The 18,923-nt window shown below is 43.5% G+C and overlaps 1 long non-coding RNA gene across 1 annotated transcript in view; it reads left to right on the forward strand.

Annotated features, from left to right (window-relative positions):
• The window catches only part of LOC144695386 (uncharacterized), a 63,604-nt gene that overhangs the window by 11,792 nt on the left and 32,889 nt on the right, over positions 1 to 18,923 (forward strand). Inside the window, exons 2-3 of the long non-coding RNA XR_013579948.1 lie at positions 7,922 to 8,050; positions 18,797 to 18,917. This is a non-coding gene — a long non-coding RNA (uncharacterized LOC144695386). The remainder of the gene's footprint in view (positions 1 to 7,921; positions 8,051 to 18,796; positions 18,918 to 18,923) is intronic.

An 18,923-nucleotide genomic window follows, 5' to 3' on the forward strand; every position in this document is an offset into this window, starting at 1 on the left:
TCATAAAACAACCCACCCATTCCTGGTATTAGTCTGGTAAACCTTCCCTGAACTGCTTCCAACGCATTTACATCCTTCCTTAAATAAGGGGACCAATACTGTACACAGTACTCCTGATGTGATCTCATTAGTGCCCTGTATAACTGAAGCATAACCTCCCTACTTTTGTATTCAGTTCTGCTCACAAGAAATGATAACATTCTATTAGCTTTCCTAATTACTTGCTTTACCTTCATACTATTTTTTTGTGATTCATGCAGTAAGACACCCAGATCCCTCTGTATCTCAGTGCTCTGCAATCTCTCACCATTTAGATAATATGCTTCTCTTTTATTCTTCCTGCCAAAATGGACAATTTCACATTTTCCCACATTATACTCCATCTGCCAGATCTTTGCCCACTCACTTAACCTATCTATATCTTTTTGTCCTATATCTCCTTATGTCCTCTTCACCACTTACTTTCCTGCCTATCTTTATGTCATCAGCAAATATGGCAACTATCCCATCCATCCCTCCATCCAAGTCATTTATATAAATTGTAAACAGCTGAAGTCCCAGCACTGATCTGTGTGGTACATCATTCGTTACATCTTGCCAACCTAAAAAAGACCCATTTATGCCTACTCTCTGCTTCCTGTTAGCCAGCTAATCTTCTATCCATGCCAATATGTTAACCCCTGTGCCATGAGCTTTCTGTCCCCTCTCTTTTTGAATAATGGAGTTACATTTGCTGCCTTCCAATCCAATGGGACCTTCCCCGAATCTGGGGAGTTTCAGAGAATTAAAACCAATGCATCAACTATCTCACTAGCCACTTCCTTCAATAACCTAGGATGAAGCCCATCAGGACCCGAACACATGTCAGCCTGCAGCTCCAGCAACTTACTCTGTACCACTTCTCTGGCATTTGTAATTTTCCTGAGTTCCTCCTTCCCTTCCATTTCCTGATTTATAGCTGCTTCTGGGATATTACTTGTTCAATACGTGTTCAATTCATCTGCCATTTCCTTGTTTTCCATTATCAATTCTCCAGACTCACTTCCTATAGGGCCAACACTCACTTTGTTAATGCATTTCTTTTTTAAAATATTTATAGAAACTCTAGCTATTTGTTTTTATATTTCTGGCTAGCTTTCTCTTGTACTTTAATTTTCCCCCCCTTTTAATCTTTTAGTCATTCTTTGCTGTTCCTTAAATTCTGTCCAATCTTCTGGACTTCCACCTATCGTTGCAACAATTACATACTTTTTCTTTAAGTTTGATGCTATCTTTAACTTTCCTAATTAATCGTGGATGGTGTGACTGCCCCTTGGACTTTTTTTTACTCATTGGAATGTATCTATTCTGTGTTTTCAGAAGTATCTCCTTAATTGTTTGCCATTGCATCCCTATTGACCTATCCCTTAACCTAATTTATCAGTTTGTTTTAGCCAGCTCTGCTTTCATGCCTTCATAATTGCCCTTACTTAAGTTTAAAAAACATAGCCTTGGACCCACTCCTCTCACCCTCAAACTGAAAGTAAATTTCAATCATATTATGGTCACTGCTACCTCAGGGTGCCCTCACTATGACATCATTAATCAATCCCAACTCGTTGCACAATACCAGGTCTAGTATAGCCTACTCTCTGGTTGGCTCCAGAATGTGCTGTTCTAAGAAACTATCCCAGAAACATTCTATGAACTCCTCATCCAGGCTACCTTTTCCCACCTGACTTTTCCAGTCTATATGTAGATTAAAATCTCCCTTGATTATAGCTGTGTCTTTCTGACAAGTTCCCATTATGCTTTCCTTTATGCTGCATCCTACCATGTAGTTACTATTAGGGGTCCTGTACACGACTCCCACAAATAACTTCTTTACGATTTCTCATCCCTACCCAAACTATTTCCACATCCTGGTTTCCTGAACTTAGGTCATCCCTCTCTATTGTACTAATGTCATCATTAACTAACAATGCTACCCCTCCACTTTTTCCTTGCTTCCTGTCCTTCTTAAATGTCCTATAGCCATTAATATTCAGGTTCCAATACAAGTCCTCCTGCAGCCATGTCTTTGTGTCAAACCCTACTTATTTATTTCTATGTGCACTCTCAGTTCATTTGTTTTGTTTCGAATGCTGCGTGCATTCAGATACAGATCCTTTAGTTTTATCCTTTTATTCTTTTTCTAACCTCAAGTCTCATCTGTTGATTTACTGTTAGATTTGTACCCTCTATCCCTTCCTGTCTGGTCTGTTTTTTATTTCCTGTAATAGTATAATACCTTTTACTTTTACCTTGTCTTTACTCTTTGATTTACCAGACCTTCCCAAATTTGTACCCTTGCCCCACCTACTTCCCTAGTTATGCGGCTTGCAAGAACACCGGTCCCAGCACGGTTCAGGTGTAGATTGTCCCAACGGTACAGATTCCACTTTCCCCAATATTGGTGCTGGTGCCCCACAAAACAGAACCCACTTCTCCCACACTAGGCTTTGAGCCACGCATTCATCTCCCTAATCTGATTTGTCCTATGCCAATTTGCATGTGGCTCAGGTAATAATCAGAGATTATGACCTTTGAGGTTCAGCTTCTTCATTTGGTTCTCATACTGACTATGCAGAACCTCCTTCTTTGTCCTGCCTATGTTGTTGGTACATACATTGACCACAATGACTGGTTCCTCCCCCTCCCACTGCAAGTTCCTCTCCAGCCATGAGCAGATGTCCCAACCCTGGCACCGGGCAGGTAACACAGCCACCTGGACTCATGCTCTTTGCTGCAGAGAATGGTGTCAATCCCTCTGATTATACTATCCCATACTACCACTACATTCCTTGTAACTCCCCCTGCTTGAATGGCTTCCTGTACCGTGGTGCAATGGCCAGTTCGCTCATCCACCCTGCAACCCCCACTCTCATCCAAACAAGCTGAAAAAACCTCAAACCTGTTGGACAATTGCAAGGGCTGAAGCTCCTGCACTCCTGCCCTCTGGGTCCCATTACCCGCCTTGCTTGCAGTCACATTCACCTGTCCCTGACCACTGATCAAATCAGAAGACTCTATCCTAAGGGGCGTGACCGCCTTCTGGAATAAAGAGTCCAGGTGACTTTTCCCTCTCCCTGATATGCCGCTGTGCATGCAGCTCGGCCTCCAGCTCAATAACTCAGAGCTGAAGTCCTGCAGCTGCAGACACTTAGTGCAGATGTGTTTGCCCTGGATGACACCAGTATCCAGAAGGTCCCACATCCTGCAATCACAGCACATCACCTGTCCTGCTATCTCTAATATGTGTTAATTAATTAATTAATAATTGCTAATTAATTAATTATAATTAATACTGCCTACATCTCCCAGTGGGTTTTGGCATTGCCAGTAAATTTTACGATACTGATAAAACAATATAGTACTTACAATACTGATTAAACAGCATTAATGATACCAGTTACTGGTTTACCTGTTCCTTCCACTGCACCAAAGTGGAAATCAAATACTGGGGGCTGAAAAAGAGTAGAAGAAAAAAAGCACCTTCTCCCCACCCTTCACCGAACTCCCCACTCAGCATACTTTACTTCTTGCAGTAAAGCTTATCTAAAGCACCTTTTTGCCCCGATGCAAACAATTCCCACTTTGAACCAAATTCCCAAATACTCAGTCTCTGTCTCATTCAGGCTGAAGTCTCCCCTCACTGACCATGCACTTTACAAGTCCCTTCCTTACGTAGAGCTGTGATGAGTCACTCTCTACCTTAGCTTCCTGCTACAGTAATCAACATCTATTCAGGGACCTATTCAGGCAAGGGCTTTCAGGTGATTGACAATTAATTGCCTCTAAGGCAGTTGCCTATTTAACTAAGCTATTTAACTTACTTAAAGGCTGCTAGTTCTAGGTCAGAAGCTGACTCTTACTCTAAAATTGAACTTGAAAAAGATTTACCAATTAAATTCCCACTTTGAACCAAATTCCCAAATATATTCACTCGGTCTCCGTCTCACTCAGGTCGACGTCTCCCCTCACTGACCGTGCACCTCTTACTGACCGTCACTATCACTATCAGCACTGGATATAGCAAGGGCCATCAATCCTGATAACATCCTGGCAGTAGTGCTGAAGACTGGTGCTCCAGAAGTAGAAGTGACTCTAGTCAAGCTGCTACCATACAGCTATAGCACTGGCATCTACCCAACAATGTGGAAAATTGCCCAAGTTTGTTTTGTTCACAAGAAGCAGGACAGATTACTGCTCCATTAATGTACTCTCAATCATCAGCAAAGTGACGGAAGATGTTTTCGACAGTGCCACTGAGTAGGACTTACTCATTAACAACCTACTCACCTACGCTCATTTGGGGTCTGCCAGGAACACTCAGCTCCAGACCTCCTTACTGCCTTCATCCAAACATGGACAAAAGAGCTGAATTCCAGAGGTGAGGTGAAAGTGACTGCCTTGACTGAGTATAGCATAAGGAGCCTGAGTAAAATTGAATACAATGGGAATCAGGAGAAGAACTTTCCACTAGCAGAAATCATTCCTAGCACAAAAGGAGATGGCTGTGGTTGTTGGAGGCTAATCATCTCGGCCTCAAGACAAATGTGTAGGTGTTTCTCAGGGTAGTGTCCTAAGCTCAAACATCTTTAGTAGCTTTATTAGTGACCTTCTCTCCATCATAAAATCAGAAGTGGGGATGTTTGCTGATGATTGCACAGTGTCCTGTACCATTCACAGCTCCTCAGATACTGAAATAGTTGGCACTTGCATGCAGTAAGACTTAGACAACATTCAGGTTTGGGCTGATAATTAACTGGCAAGTAACATTGATGCCACATGTACTAGGCAATGACTATCTTCAACAAGAGAGGGTTTAATCACTTCCCCTTGACATTTAACAATATTATCATCAATGAATTCTCCATTACCAACATCCTTGGGGTTACCATTGGCCAGAAATTTAACTGGATTAGTCATATAAAATACTATATAAATACCATATAAATAACACCTGTTGAATCCTGACCATTCCTTGATTGTTGCTGGATCAAAATCCTGAAACTCTCTACAAGACAGCACTCTGGGAGTACCTTTATCACACTGACTGTAGTAGTTTTAAGATAGCTCACCTGAGGGCAGTTAGGGATGGGCGATAAATATTGGCCTTGTCAGTAATGCCCACATCCCATGAATGAATAAACAAACCCTCAAGCCCAACAACCCTCTGAGATATCTGCTCACTTCCACTCCTGGCCTTGTGGGCATCCTCCATTTTAATCACCTCACCACTGGCCACTGTGCATTCAGCTGGCTTTTAGCTCTGGAATTCCCACTTTAAATCTCTCCATTTTGCAACCACTCATTCCTTCTTTAAGATACTCCTTAAGACCTACTTCCTTGACTAATGTTTTGGCCATCTGCCGTCATTTCTCCTTATGTGGGTCAGTGTCATATTTTGCTTGCTGACACTGCTGTGAAATGCCTTGGGATGTTATACTAAGTAAAAAAGCTATATGAATCCAAGTTATTGTTATCAAGTAACTCCCTTTCATCAAACTGACATTGAAATAACAGCGTTCCTTATTTTGTCAAGGAATGTTATTCGCGCAGCTCAGGCTCAGGTTAATGCTTCTTAAATATTATCCATTGTAAGCATCATTGATCGAAGGATTGTTTGACCTACTTGTCTGTGATATTTATTGTTAGGTACAGCATGCACTAGAGTTGTATTGCATATTGTATCACACAGGAGTTGCGAGCTGCTGAAAGCAGAAAATGCAAGTCGTCCAGGCAGCTGCTGGATCTGCCTGAGATGAGGATAATGTAAAAACAGCTCCTTTATAACCAGAACAAAAACAAAATTACCTGGAAAAACTCAGCAGGTCTGGCAGCATCGGCGGAGAAGAAAAGAGTTGATGTTTCGAGTCCTCACGAGCCTTCAACAGAACTGAGTATAGTTAGGAGAGAGGTGAAATATAAGCTGGTTTAAGGTGGGGTGGGGGAGGGAGAAGTTGAGGGGGTGGTTGTAGGGACAAGCAAGCAGTGATAGGAGCAGATAATCAAAAGATGTCACAGACAAAAGGATCAAAGAGGTGTTGAAGGTGGTGATACTATCTAAGAAAATGTGCTAATTAAGAATGGATGGACACTCAAGGTACAGCTCTAGTGGGGGTGGGGTGGAAAGACTGACAAGGTATTAGTTGTAGATTTAAAAATAATGGAAATAGGTGGGAAAAGAAAAATCTATATAAATTATTGAAAAAAACAAAAGGGAGGGGGAAGAAACGGGGTGGGGATGGGGGGAGGGAGTTTAAGATCTAAAGTTGTTGAATTCAATATTCAGCCCGGAAGGCTGTAAAGTGCCTAGTCGGAAGATGAGGTGCTGTTCCTCCAGTTTGCGTTGGGCTTCACTGGAACAATGCAGCAAGCCAAGGACAGACATGTGGGCAAGAGAACAGGGTGGAGTGTTAAAATGGCAAGCGACAGGGAGGTTTGGGTCTTTCTTGCGGACAGACCGCAGGTTTTCTGCAAAGCGGTCGCCAAGTTTGCGTTTGGTCTCTCCAATGTAGAGGAGACCGCATTGGGAGCAACGAATGCAGTAGACTAAGTTAGGGGAAATGCAAGTGAAATGCTGCTTCACTTGAAAGGAGTGTATGGGCCCTTGGACGGTGAGGAGAGAGGAAGTGAAGGGGCAGCTGTTGCATCTTCTGCGTGGACATGGGGAGGTGCCATAGGTGGGGGTTGAGGAGTAGGGGGTGATGGAGGAGTGGACCAGAGTGTCCCGGAGGAAACGATCCCTATGGAATGCCGCCAGGGGGGGTGAAGGGAAGATGTGTTTGGTGGTGGCATCATGCTGGAGTTGGCGGAAATGGTGGAGGATGATCCTTTGAATGCGGAGGCTGGTGGGGTGATAAGTGAGGACAAGGGGGATCCTATCATGTTTCTGGGAGGGAGGAGAAGGCGTGAGAGCGGATGCGCGGGAGATGGGCCGGACACAATTGAGGGCCCTGTCAACGACCGTGGGTGGAAAACCTCGGTTAAGGAAGAAGGAGGTGTTTTTATCTCCTTTATAACCAGTTCAACTCTCAAATATATGAGCTGTCATGACAGGTGTATACAACTTAACATGTGCCGATCAGATACTGTCGCTTGGTTCTTATTTTTTAAATTAATTCTGGGGATATGAGTGTCACTGGCAATGTTGGCATTTATCGCCCGTCCCTCGTTGTATTCGAGAAGGTGGTGGCGAGACACCTTCTTGGACCATTTCAGTCTCTGTGGTGACAATGCTCCCATAGTGCTTTTTTAGTGAAGTTCCTTACAGTGCCCAGGATCAGATTGCTGTAGAATATTGTTTTGGTGTCATCATTGGCTCAGTTGTAAATTTCTTGCCTTTGCAATAAAAAGTTCTGGGCTTGAATCCTATGCCAGAGGCTTCAACACAAATTCTAAGTCAGCATTCCAGTCTAGTCCTGAGAGAATGTCGGAAATGCCATCTTTGCAGGAGACATTAAACCAAGGCCACATTTGCCCTTACAGGTGAATGGAAAAGATCCCATGGCGTTATTCAACGAAGAGCAGTGTTGTTCTCCCCAGTGCCCTGGTCAATATTTATCCTTCAACCAATACCACTTAAACCAAGGCCACATTTGCCCTTACAGGTGAATGGAAAAGGTCCCAAGGTGTTATTCAACGAAGATCAGGGTTGTTCTCCCTAGTGCCCTGGTCAATATTTATCCCTCAACCAATACCACTCAAACAGATTACCTGGTCATTATCACATTGCTATTTGTGGGACCTTGCTGTGCACAAGTTGGTTCCTGTGTCTTCTACATTACAACAGTGATTACTCTTCAAAAATGCTCTTATAGCTGTAAAGTGCTTTAAGATGTCCTGAGCATGTGAAATACACTAAACAAAGGCTTTTTATTGTTATTTTGTTTGGCAGGTTGCAGGAAAGGCCTAACTCCCTCATCAAATCCACCACTGTGCTGCCTCCTCTGCTGGCTCAGCCCTGTCGGTGGGGCAGGCCATACCCAGGGATGGTGATAGTGGTGTCTAGGACATTGTCTGCAAGGTATGATTCCATGAGGATGACTATGTCAGGCTTCTGCTTGACTAGTCTGTGGGGCAGCTTTCCCAATTTCTCCCCCAGAAGTTTGTAAGGAAGAATTTGCAGGGTTGGTTGGGCACGGTGTGCTGATTTTGCAGGGTTGGCTGGGCACGGTGTGCTGATTTTGCAGGGTTGGTTGGGCACGGTGTGCTGATTTGCAGGGTTGGCTGGGCACGGTGTGCTGATTTTGCAGGGTTGGCTGGGCACGGTGTGCTGATTTTGCAGGGTTGGTTGGGCACGGTGTGCTGATTTTGCAGGGTTGGCTGGGCACGGTGTGCTGATTTTGCAGGGTTGGCTGGGCACGGTGTGCTGATTTTGCAGGGTTGGTTGGGCACGGTGTGCTGATTTTGCAGGGTTGGTTGGGCACGGTGTGCTGATTTGCAGGGTTGGCTGGGCACGGTGTGCTGATTTTGCAGGGTTGGCTGGGCACGGTGTGCTGATTTTGCAGGGTTGGCTGGGCACGGTGTACTGATTTTGCAGGGTTGGCTGGGCACGGTGTGCTGATTTTGCAGGGTTGGTTGGGCACGGTGTGCTGATTTTGTTTCCAGTATTTCTATCGATGCCAGGTAGCCCATCTGTTTAAATTCCTTTTTGATTTTTGTGTCAGTTTGGTACAACTGAATGGTTTGTTAAACCATTTCAGAGGGCAGTTAAGAATCAATCATATTGCTGTAGGTCTGGAGTCACATGTAGGCCAGACCGGGTAAGGATGGCAGATATTTCTTCCTCTAAAGGACATTAGTGACCAGATAGGTTTTTACAACAAGCCAGTACTTTCATGTTACCTTTACTGAGACTAGTTTTTAATTTCAGATTTATTAATTAATTGGATTTAAATTCCACCAGTGGCAAAGGTGGTATTTGAGCTCATGCCCCCAGATCATTAGCCTCGGCCTCTGAATTATCAGCCCTGTAGCATTACCACTAGCCACTCTCCTCAAGGAAGCCTCCTGCTGATTACCAACGATCCCCCTCCCTCAACTGATGAATCAGTACTCCTGCATGTTGAACGCCACTGAGGTCAACAAGAGCCCAGTTTATCCCTCAGTCTACCAATACCATCAAGCCAGGGGACCATCCCTGGTTCAGTTACGAGTGCAGGAGAGCATACCAGGAGCATCGCCAGGTATACCAAAAATTAGGTGCCTACTTGGTGAAGCTACAACACAGGATTGCATGCATACCAAACAGCAGCATGCGATCGACAGCTAAGCTCTGCAGCCTTGTCACATCCAGTCATGAAAGGTGGTGGACAATTAAACAACTAACCAGAGGAGGAGGCTACACAAATATCCCCATCCTCAATAATAGGAAGCCCTGCACAATAGTAGAGAAGACAAGGCTGAAGCATTTGCAACAATCTTCAACCACAAGTGCCAAGTGAATGATCCTTCTTGGCCTCTTCCTGAGGTCCCCAGCATCACAGATGCCAGCCTTTAACCTATTTGATTCACTCCACATGATATCAAGAAATGTCTGAAGGCACTGAATACTGCAAAGGCTGTGGGCCCTGACAACATCCTGGTGGTAGGACTGAACATTGTTCTCCAGCACTAGCTGCACCCCTATCCAAGCTGGTCCAGTACAGTCACAACATTGTCATCTACCCAACAATTTGAAAAATTGCCTAGGTATGTCCTGTCCACAAAAAAAAGCCAGGACAAATCTAAAACAAAAATAAAAATAGCTGGAAAAACTCAGCAGGTCTGACAGCATCGGCGGAGAGGAACACAGTTAACGTTTCGAGTCCGTATGACTCTTCAACAGGTGAAGAGTCATACGGACTCGAAACGTTAACTGTATTCCTTTCCACAGATGCTGTCAGACCTGCTGAGTTTTTCCAGTTATTTTTATTTTTGTTTCAGATTTCCAGCATCCGCAGTATTTTGCTTTTATCTCAGGACAAATCTAATCCTGCTAACTATTGCTCCATTAGTTTACTCTCGATCATCAGCAAAGCGGAGGCATTTGTCATCAACGGTACTATCAAGTGGCACTTGCACAGAATTAACCTGCTCATTGATGCTCAGTTTGGGTTCTGCCAGGGTGTCTCAGTTCCAGTCTTCATTATGGCCTTAGTCCAAACATGGACTAAAGAGTTGAACTCAAGAGGTGAGGTGAGAGTGACTGCCCTTGACATCAAGGCAGTATTTGATTGAGTATGACATCAAGGAGCCCTAGTAAAACTAGAGTCAATGGGAATCAGGAGGAAAACTCTCCACTGGCTGGAGTCATACCTAGCACAAAGGAAGATGGTTGTGGTTGATGGACATCAATCATTTCAGTCGCAGGACATCACTGCAAGAGCCCCTCAGAGCTTAGGCCTTAGGCCCAATCGTCTTCAGCTTCATCAAAGACCTTCTCCCCATCATAAGGTCAGGAGTGGGGATGTTCACTGATGATTGCACAATGTCCAACACCATTCACAACTCCTCAGACGCTGAAGCAGTCCGAGTCCATATGCAGCAGGACCTGCACAACATTGACCCTTGGGCTGATATATGGCAAGTAACATATGTGTCACATAACTGGCAGGCAATGACCATCTCTAACAAGAGAGAATCTAACCATCTCCCCTAGACATTTGACGGCATTACTATTGCTGAATTCTCCACCCTTAATATCCTGGGGGATCACCGTTGACCAGAACCTGAGCTGGACCAGCCAAATAAATACTGTGGCCACAAGAGCAGGTCAGAGGCTGGGAATTCAGAAGCGAGATCTCACCTTCTGACTCCTCAAAGCCTGTCCATAACCTATAAGGCCTGAGTCAAGGGTGTGATGCAATACTCTCTACTTGCCTGGATGAGTGCAGCTCCAACAACAATCAAGAAGCTCAAAACCATCCAGGAAAAAGTAGCCTACTTGTTCGGCAACCCATCCACCGCCTTAAACATTCACTCCCTCCACCACCAACACACAGAGGGCGCAGGGTGTACTATCTACAAGATACACTGCAGCAACTTGCTAAGATTACTTCAACAGCACCTTCCAAACCTGCGATCTCTCCCCATCACCTGCAAGTTCCCTGCTAAGCCACACATCATCCTGATTTGGAACTTTATTGCTGTTCCTTCACTGTTGCTGGGTTGAAATCCTGGAACTCCCTTCATAACAGCACTCCTGTACCAGATGGAATACAGCTGTTGAAGAAGGTGGCTCGCCACCACCTTCTCAAGGGCATTTAGGTTTGGGAAACAAATGCTGGCCTTATCAGTGATACTCACATTCCATGAAAGAATAAAAAAAAAGTACAGGGCAAATTCATTTAGATCCATGGACTGGGTTTATACGGTTTGCTTCATGTCAGATTCTCTCCTATACAATATTAAGATAATATGCCTGGGCTTCCAATTACCTAGAGGATTTGGGTATAGCCCATGTTTATCACAGGGACACAGGGCTTGAGCTTCAAAGCTTCACATCCTTTGAGCTTGGGTGTAAATAATCAAGTGTGCAAGGAAAATCATCTGGGAAAGATTGATTTTCCATAATGCAGAAAGCCAAATTTTCCATCCGTCAGACAATTGTTAGTAGCCAACCACAAGGCAAAAAAATAATCTGCCTGCTACTCCTGCCATTGAACCTGTTCAAAAGGTAGTGTTCACCTATGAGTCTGCCTCGGACCTGCAGAATTAACTATCACTTGCTGCAACAGGGTTGAGAATGCTTTAGTCAGTGAAAACTCCGCATTCCTCATTGGTACTGTTAGGCAATGTTTCCAAACCTTTCTCTATACCTTGGGTAGGTTACTGCTGCCTCTGCATCCCTGCATCCTTTTCACTGCTTCTTAGTATGACTGAGAGAATTAAAGCTGAAATATTTAAATTTTTAGTTCTTTTGCAGCAAGAATTTATAGGATTAGGCATGAGCCATTTAGCTGCTCAAGTGAATGCAGATCATAGCTGATCTGTGTCTCTATTTACTGAACATTTCCCCATATCCTTTGACACGATTACCTAGGAAAAAAATCCGTTTTGAAAATGATAGTTGACCAAGCGTCACAGCCTTTTGAGGGCAAGAATTCTAGATTTCCACTACAGTTTGTCTGCAAAATTGCTTCTCAATTTAGCTCCTGGGTCGCTGGACAGAATTTAGCCCATGTCGGGCAGGCTCAGCAGGGGCGTGCCGCCCGCGATCTGGGCTGGAAGGTGATTTCACGCTGGTGAGCCAATTAAGGCCCGCCAGCATTAAACGTGAGCAGCAGTGCTCAGCGCTGCCCGGGCGGGAAGGGGAGGAGGAGGAGGGCGAGTGCGAACTTCACACATGTGCGCGAGTGCACGCTTCAGAATCTCCCCGAGGCCCACAACTGCCTCAGGGAGATGAAGAAGTTTTTTTTTAAAAAATGAAGAATTTAAAAATGTAATAAAATATGTCCCCTCATGTGACATGTTATTAATTAAAGTTTAAAACTTTTATTTTATTCTTATTTTTTTTTGGAAACCTCATCCCACCCGTGGCCTTTTCGCCTGCCCGCCAACCGTAAGGTTGGATGGGAAGCAAAACATTTAACTTAATTGATTCTTTAATGGCCTTAAGAGGCCTTTTAATTGTCAGCAGACGCGCTGCCGATTCTGGCGTGTGTCCGCCGACCAAGCTATCACTCGAGTGCGTGCTAACGTCAAGACGCTCGCCTGACGTAAACGTGCGTCATTTCACGCACGAGCCGATCCCGCCAAGCTAAAACTTTTGCCCTATATTCAACAGCCTTGTTGTTCTGGTATCGCAATCAGAGGGAATAGTTTCTCTATATCGGCCCTATCAAATCCTTTTCTCCTGTTAACCTCCTCAATTAGATTGTTCCTCAACCTTTTATACTCAAGGAAATACAACCTAATTTATGCAACCTGCCCTCATAACTTAACGCTTTAAACCCTGGTACAATTTTGGTGAGTCTGCACAGCACCCGATCCAAGGTCAATATTTCCATCCTGAAGCCTGTGCTGAAAGCTGAATGCAGTATTCAGATAGACTCTCACAAGGCTCTGTACAACTGAAGCATAGTTTCTTCTCCTTAGTATTCCACCCCACCACCCCCACTTCCCAAGAGGTGGAAATTCCTCTGCTTGCAGTGCGCAGTGGAATTGTGTCAGTTCTATACCAGGGCCATGTATCATTCCAGCTGTTATAAATGCTTTACCTGCACAAGGATATTTTGTCTGAGTTCAGCTTTTCCTGTTCCATAAAGTAGACCTCATATCTCCTATAAACATACATATGGTATCATCATCATGTTATATTCACTTTAAACATGGACTGTATTCAGTATAGAATTTTCTGGAACTGCCTTTTTAAAAAAATGGACATTAAAAGGTTGCTATGATGGCTGCTGAGGGTCAGGTGAGTTTTACAATTTCTGCATAGACTCAGAAGTATCTCAACTCTACGGAAAGTTGCTAATTGAGTGACAGGCCGGGAATGCCACCTTTGAATGGACATACCAAGGTGAAACCATTGTGGAATTCAGACCTCCTATTGTTTGGGGACATATCCAAAACTCAAAATCAATGGACTCCTAGATGCACTGTCTCTAAGCTCGATGTGTAACAAAGGAAGTTGCAGAATCTAGTTAAATCATAAGTGGATGTGAATGGCCACCATCCACTCCCCATTGTGTATCAATGGCTTTGAACTTCAAATCATTCCGGGTGGACAATAGAAGTATTGATCGTGTAGTCACCTGACTGAAACTGTCTTCATGTAACCAATCTTACAGAACAGCAGCAGCAGAAAAGGCAGCAACATCTATGCTTGAAACTGGAGACTGCAACATCCTAAGGTCTCCAAGCCTATTCCTTTTTAAATCCACCATTACAGAAAAAAGACCTCCTAGTAATAATACTACAAGCAACTAACTTTGTGACCTGCTGAAAATCCATCTCTTCAAGGGAATCCTGCAATGACTTTGATATATTACTTTGCTATTGAGTTCATCTAGCTACGATACAAGAGTGGAAAAGAACATCTTCTTCACCAGGCCTGTACTGAGACAAGCCAATCATGTGACTTACAAACTATTTCTTTTGTTTGTAACTTGTAAAAGTGCACTAGCCTCTTTAACTATATTTTCCTCAAGTGTGTACATGTTTGTAAGTGTGTGCATGTGTGTGAATGAGTGAGTGAGTGAGTGACATGGCCTTACATTTTTGGGGCAGACACGTGAATAAATAACCACCTTTATTTAAACCCATAAAAAGCTTACTGCTGGTTATTCACACTGTATACTCAAAGGCTAAGAAACACACAGATCTTCCTTTTAAAAAGACACATTGATTAAAGACTGTAAGGGAAGGGAACAGGAGTTTCAGTTTTCTCTCATCCCTGTTCATAACAATAGATTCACTGTCCAATACCTAATCAAATGTAGGGTGACATAGAGCAGCAGTGTGGAGGTCCTGTGGTGCAGTGGGTGGTGTCCTTGCCTCTGCACTAGAAACTGCGGGCTCAAGTCCCACTCCAGGATTTGATGGGTGAGGAAGGTGTGTTCATAATGTGGCTATGTTTGTTATCAGCCTGTAAATCCTTCCAATACGCCTGGTGGAAGGCTTTAAGAGTGGGAGAGTTTCCTGGTCAGCCATACTGTAGAATGCAACAGCAAACCACTGCAGTACTTTGCGAAGCATCATCATGGACCAATCCAGTGAAAGTCTTTGGTTGCAATGCCCTCTTAGTGCATGCTACCCGGAGGAGTGTAGCAGGAAGACCTTTCATTGTACTGGATTACCTATAAATCTCCCTCATGCACTTCTCTAACTTTTGGAAGCTGACTGATAAACTGTATAATGAGATGAGGCCAACTGTAAACCAACTGGTTTATTTTATCTGAAATACATGAACAGTGGGATTTATCTATTTGCTATTGCTCTTAGTAACATCAGAAATAAGGATAATATGCAAACTCTGCCATTAATTAGGACCTACGTCACTTTACCAATCAGTATTGCTGACTGCCTGGCAATAACCTTTCTTATTAGAGTTTGTATGCCTTCACGAATCAATATAAAGTCAATCACAAGCTTCGTCTTGCTGCAGAAAAATCAAGATCCTTCTACTTCATTAACTTATTCAAAACTCAATCTTGCTGCAGACTGTCCTTTTTCCACAGAGAGAGAACAACAAATGAGAAATCTCCCCTGTTTAAGCAAGCTGCTGTGCTCAGTGAATTAAATTAATCCAATGTTATACTTTCTAAGGACATCCCTACTGCCTTAAACAATTTGGTGTTGTGAGTATTATGTTAACTGTTACACTTGTGTTTCAATGAATGGACTTCATTAGCATTCCAGGTGGCTTTGTAAACCCCTTGGCTGAATTTAACTTTTTAACATCATGATATAGCTTAACCCCAAATTCCCTTCAGACCAAATAGTTAGAAATTTGAAAACATAGCAAAATTGTGAATATCTCTTCTGTACCAGGAACCATGCCGCCACTTAGAAGAATTTAGGAGATACCCTGTGCCCCAATCATTAATATATTCGTGGAAATGCCAAACTTGCCAAACTTAAAACTGGGACAAAATAATTTTTTAAATGAATCTCCAGTTGAAATCTTACATGTGAACGGGATGATTAAAAGCACACAGCAATTTGATCACTTGCTATTGTCCCAACTCGGTAGCATTGCTGCCAAATCTTTCTTGATGTTCAAAATGAAAAAGCAATCAAGCAAAGTTGACATATTGGCAAAATTAGGTTGAGCAGCAGCAACAATACTGGCGGAGATGAAACCATCTATGAATTACTACAGACTAAGATAAGGTAAAGAAGCACTATTAAAGAATAAGGGACTGTTGACTGCTTTGTTTCAGGCTGAGAATACCTTTACAGGCAGCTTTTTGATGTCACAACTAAAACAAATTTAAGCACACATTTCTCCGAATTTCTCATGGCTACCCATTGGCAGCCTTGTTTCTCAAAACTCAATTCATTCTTTATTTGTTCTAACCACCTAAAAATTTATTTTAAGGTCGCATTTATGGGGTAGAATAAAACTATGCATGAAACTTATATCTTGTAGGTGGAAACAAAGGCTCCTTGTTTTGGTATAATGATGTAAATAGTACATCAACACACGAGCAAAATCATTATAGAATGTGCTGCATTGAGTGATTCATTGACATTGTATACACTGAAATTGAGAGAGAGCTGGGAAAGAGAGAAGAGGGGGGAAGACAGAGAGAGAGCGAGGAAAAGAAAGAGAGAGGGAGGATGAAAGGGGGAGATGAGAGGGAAAGGAAAAGAAAGGAGAGGGGAACTCATTATTAATAGGTGATGCTGCATAGGAGCACAGCAATAGCTCTGATTCTGAAATTGTTATTTTAACCTGTAGAAATTCCTTATTATTACTACAATGTTACCTCTTATGTGGAATGATAGCGATTCAGTTGAAAATTAATGTTAATCATTTTGGATTCCTCTGTTGTGCTTTCTGAATGGGCTTCTTTCAGACAGGCAGTTTTCTGAGATCAGAGAGTTATTAGAAATTCACATGATGCAATTTTGGGAGGGTTTTCTCTTTTCCTTTCCAGGAGGCACTGATTCATGTTGGGCCATGGTTCCACTGGCACCCCCTAGTACTTCAGCCAAGAGACCATGGGTGGGTCTCAACAATTAACGTTGTAAGACTATTTCACAGAGGCGCATCGTAGATGACCTTACTTCTGACTTTATCTGAAACTCATACCCTTTTGAATTATTGGCCAAATAGCAATCAGAAGCAAGACTGAACTAATGTTGTTTGCTGCAGACCGAATGATATCTGCAAAGTATGGTGGACCCTGTACAATTAAAGGAAAGATAAGAAACTGTGAGTTTGCTAAGAGAGGATTACATCATGGACCATGTAACCATCCACATATGGATTTACTCTGCGAGGTTGGCAAATGAAATTTGGGACCGTTTCTGTGTGTCCTGGCAGGGAGGTAGGGGGTGGTGGTGTTGGAAAACAGTAATCAGCTGCAGTTTCATATCCACACCCCGTAATTGTCATGGAGATGGGTTTGGTGGCCATTTAGCCTCCATGGGGGCAGGAACATATGCAGGGCTACTTAAGTGCAGCCCGATTTAAACAGACCACAGCACGATTTAAACAGACCATAGCAGGTGTTACCAATTGATTGCTGTTACTACAGATGGGAAGAACACAGAGTATCTGAATTCCAGACTGTCTCGGGAGAGTCAGGGCCCTGGAACCCAGGACAGGATAGCCCCTTGATTCTCAGACGCCAACCTGGAGTTACTGCAGGAGGCTGTGAATGGGGCAAGGGCACAGGCGTCTGTGATCATCTGCCTGGAGAGTCGCAGTCATAGTGTCTTGTGGCACTGGGTGTCAGTCATCTCCAGGTAGCTCTGTCTTCAGCAGTAGACCTGATTTTGAGGACATGGCCTCTGTTTCCTTCCTGTCCCTTGTCCTTCTCTCTTACCTACCTGATGCCTGAGGCTCTGCCCATCCTGTGGAAGGTATTGCCCCTCATCGTGACTGGATCCAAAATCTACCCCACTACCAGCTGCAGCCTCCCTTGCAATCAGGTACCCCCCCCCCCACCAATTGTGCTTGGCAGCCTTTCTCCAATTCCAGGGACCCGAGCACTTACTGTCCACTCTCCCCACCACCCATATGGAGTTGATAGCACCTGTTTCCCAATTGGTGAGGCCCCTTCTGCATCATTCACTCTTTTATGGAGTGTAGCTAAATTGTTTCAGCAGCCGTGACTAGTTCACTACTGTGGATCCATCTCCATTTAGCTGGTATGCGGCAGCCAATCCATGTGCCTCCATGAAAATCACAACATCCACCTTAATGAGCTCCTTAACCACCTTAATTGGCCTTTGCTATGGATCAGGTAGGATTGTAGGTCCTCCTTCTCCCTGTCTACTAAAACGGGCCAGTGCCAATATTTTGAACCCCTGCCTGCCTCTGTTCCCGTAGACCCCAAATAACAGGCTGCGGTATTTTACTATTATTTTATTGCAGGTGTTGCTCACAGAACCGAGTTTAGAAACACAGACGGACCAATTAAGAGTCCATTTGTTTCATCGAATCACAGAATCATTGAATCATGGGACCCTAAAATTCAGCCCCTTGACTCATTCTACTTCTAGGAGATTATCGCCCCAAGAAACAAAAGCACATAAAAAAGTCACAATGATTGGAACTTTATGCACATTGCCAGAGCTGACACAGTTAGAAAAAAACAACTCCTTATGTGGTAACAGGAAGTCAGAAACACAGAAAAATAACATTCCCTTTTCAATCGGGCTTGTTTCCAATAAAATGAAGATGCAAAAATGATTTATCATAGATTAGTTAATGACTGAGTGTCAAGAGCTACATGCAGGAAGATGATGATGATGAAGAATTGTAAGAACACAAGAAATAGGAGCTGCAGCAGGCCATTTGGCCCTTTGAGCTTGCTCTACCATTCAACAAGACTAAGGCTGATCTCCTATCTTACCTCTATCCATGTCCTTCAATTGCCTTAGTTCCCAAAATTCTATCGACCTATTGTCTTGAATATGCTCATGCAGTGAGCATCCAAAGCTCTCTGGGGTAGAGAATTCGAAAGACTTATGACCGTTTGAGTGACGAAGTCTTTTCTCATCTTAGTCCGAAATGGCTGACTCCTTATTCTGAGACTGTGACTTCTTGATTCATTTTCTCAGCATCTTCCCTGTCAAACTCTTTAACAATTTTATATGTTTCAATTAGATCACCTCCCATCCTTCTAAACTTCAGGAAAGATAGGCCGAGTCTACTCAAACTCTCCTCATGGAGCAATGCATTCGTCCCAGGAATCAGTCTCGTGAACCTTTGTTGCATTCTCTCTAGGGTAAGT

Source organism: Cetorhinus maximus, chromosome 21, assembly GCF_964194155.1.
Source record: "Cetorhinus maximus chromosome 21, sCetMax3.hap1.1, whole genome shotgun sequence".
NCBI classification, from domain to species: Eukaryota; Metazoa; Chordata; class Chondrichthyes; order Lamniformes; family Cetorhinidae; genus Cetorhinus; species Cetorhinus maximus.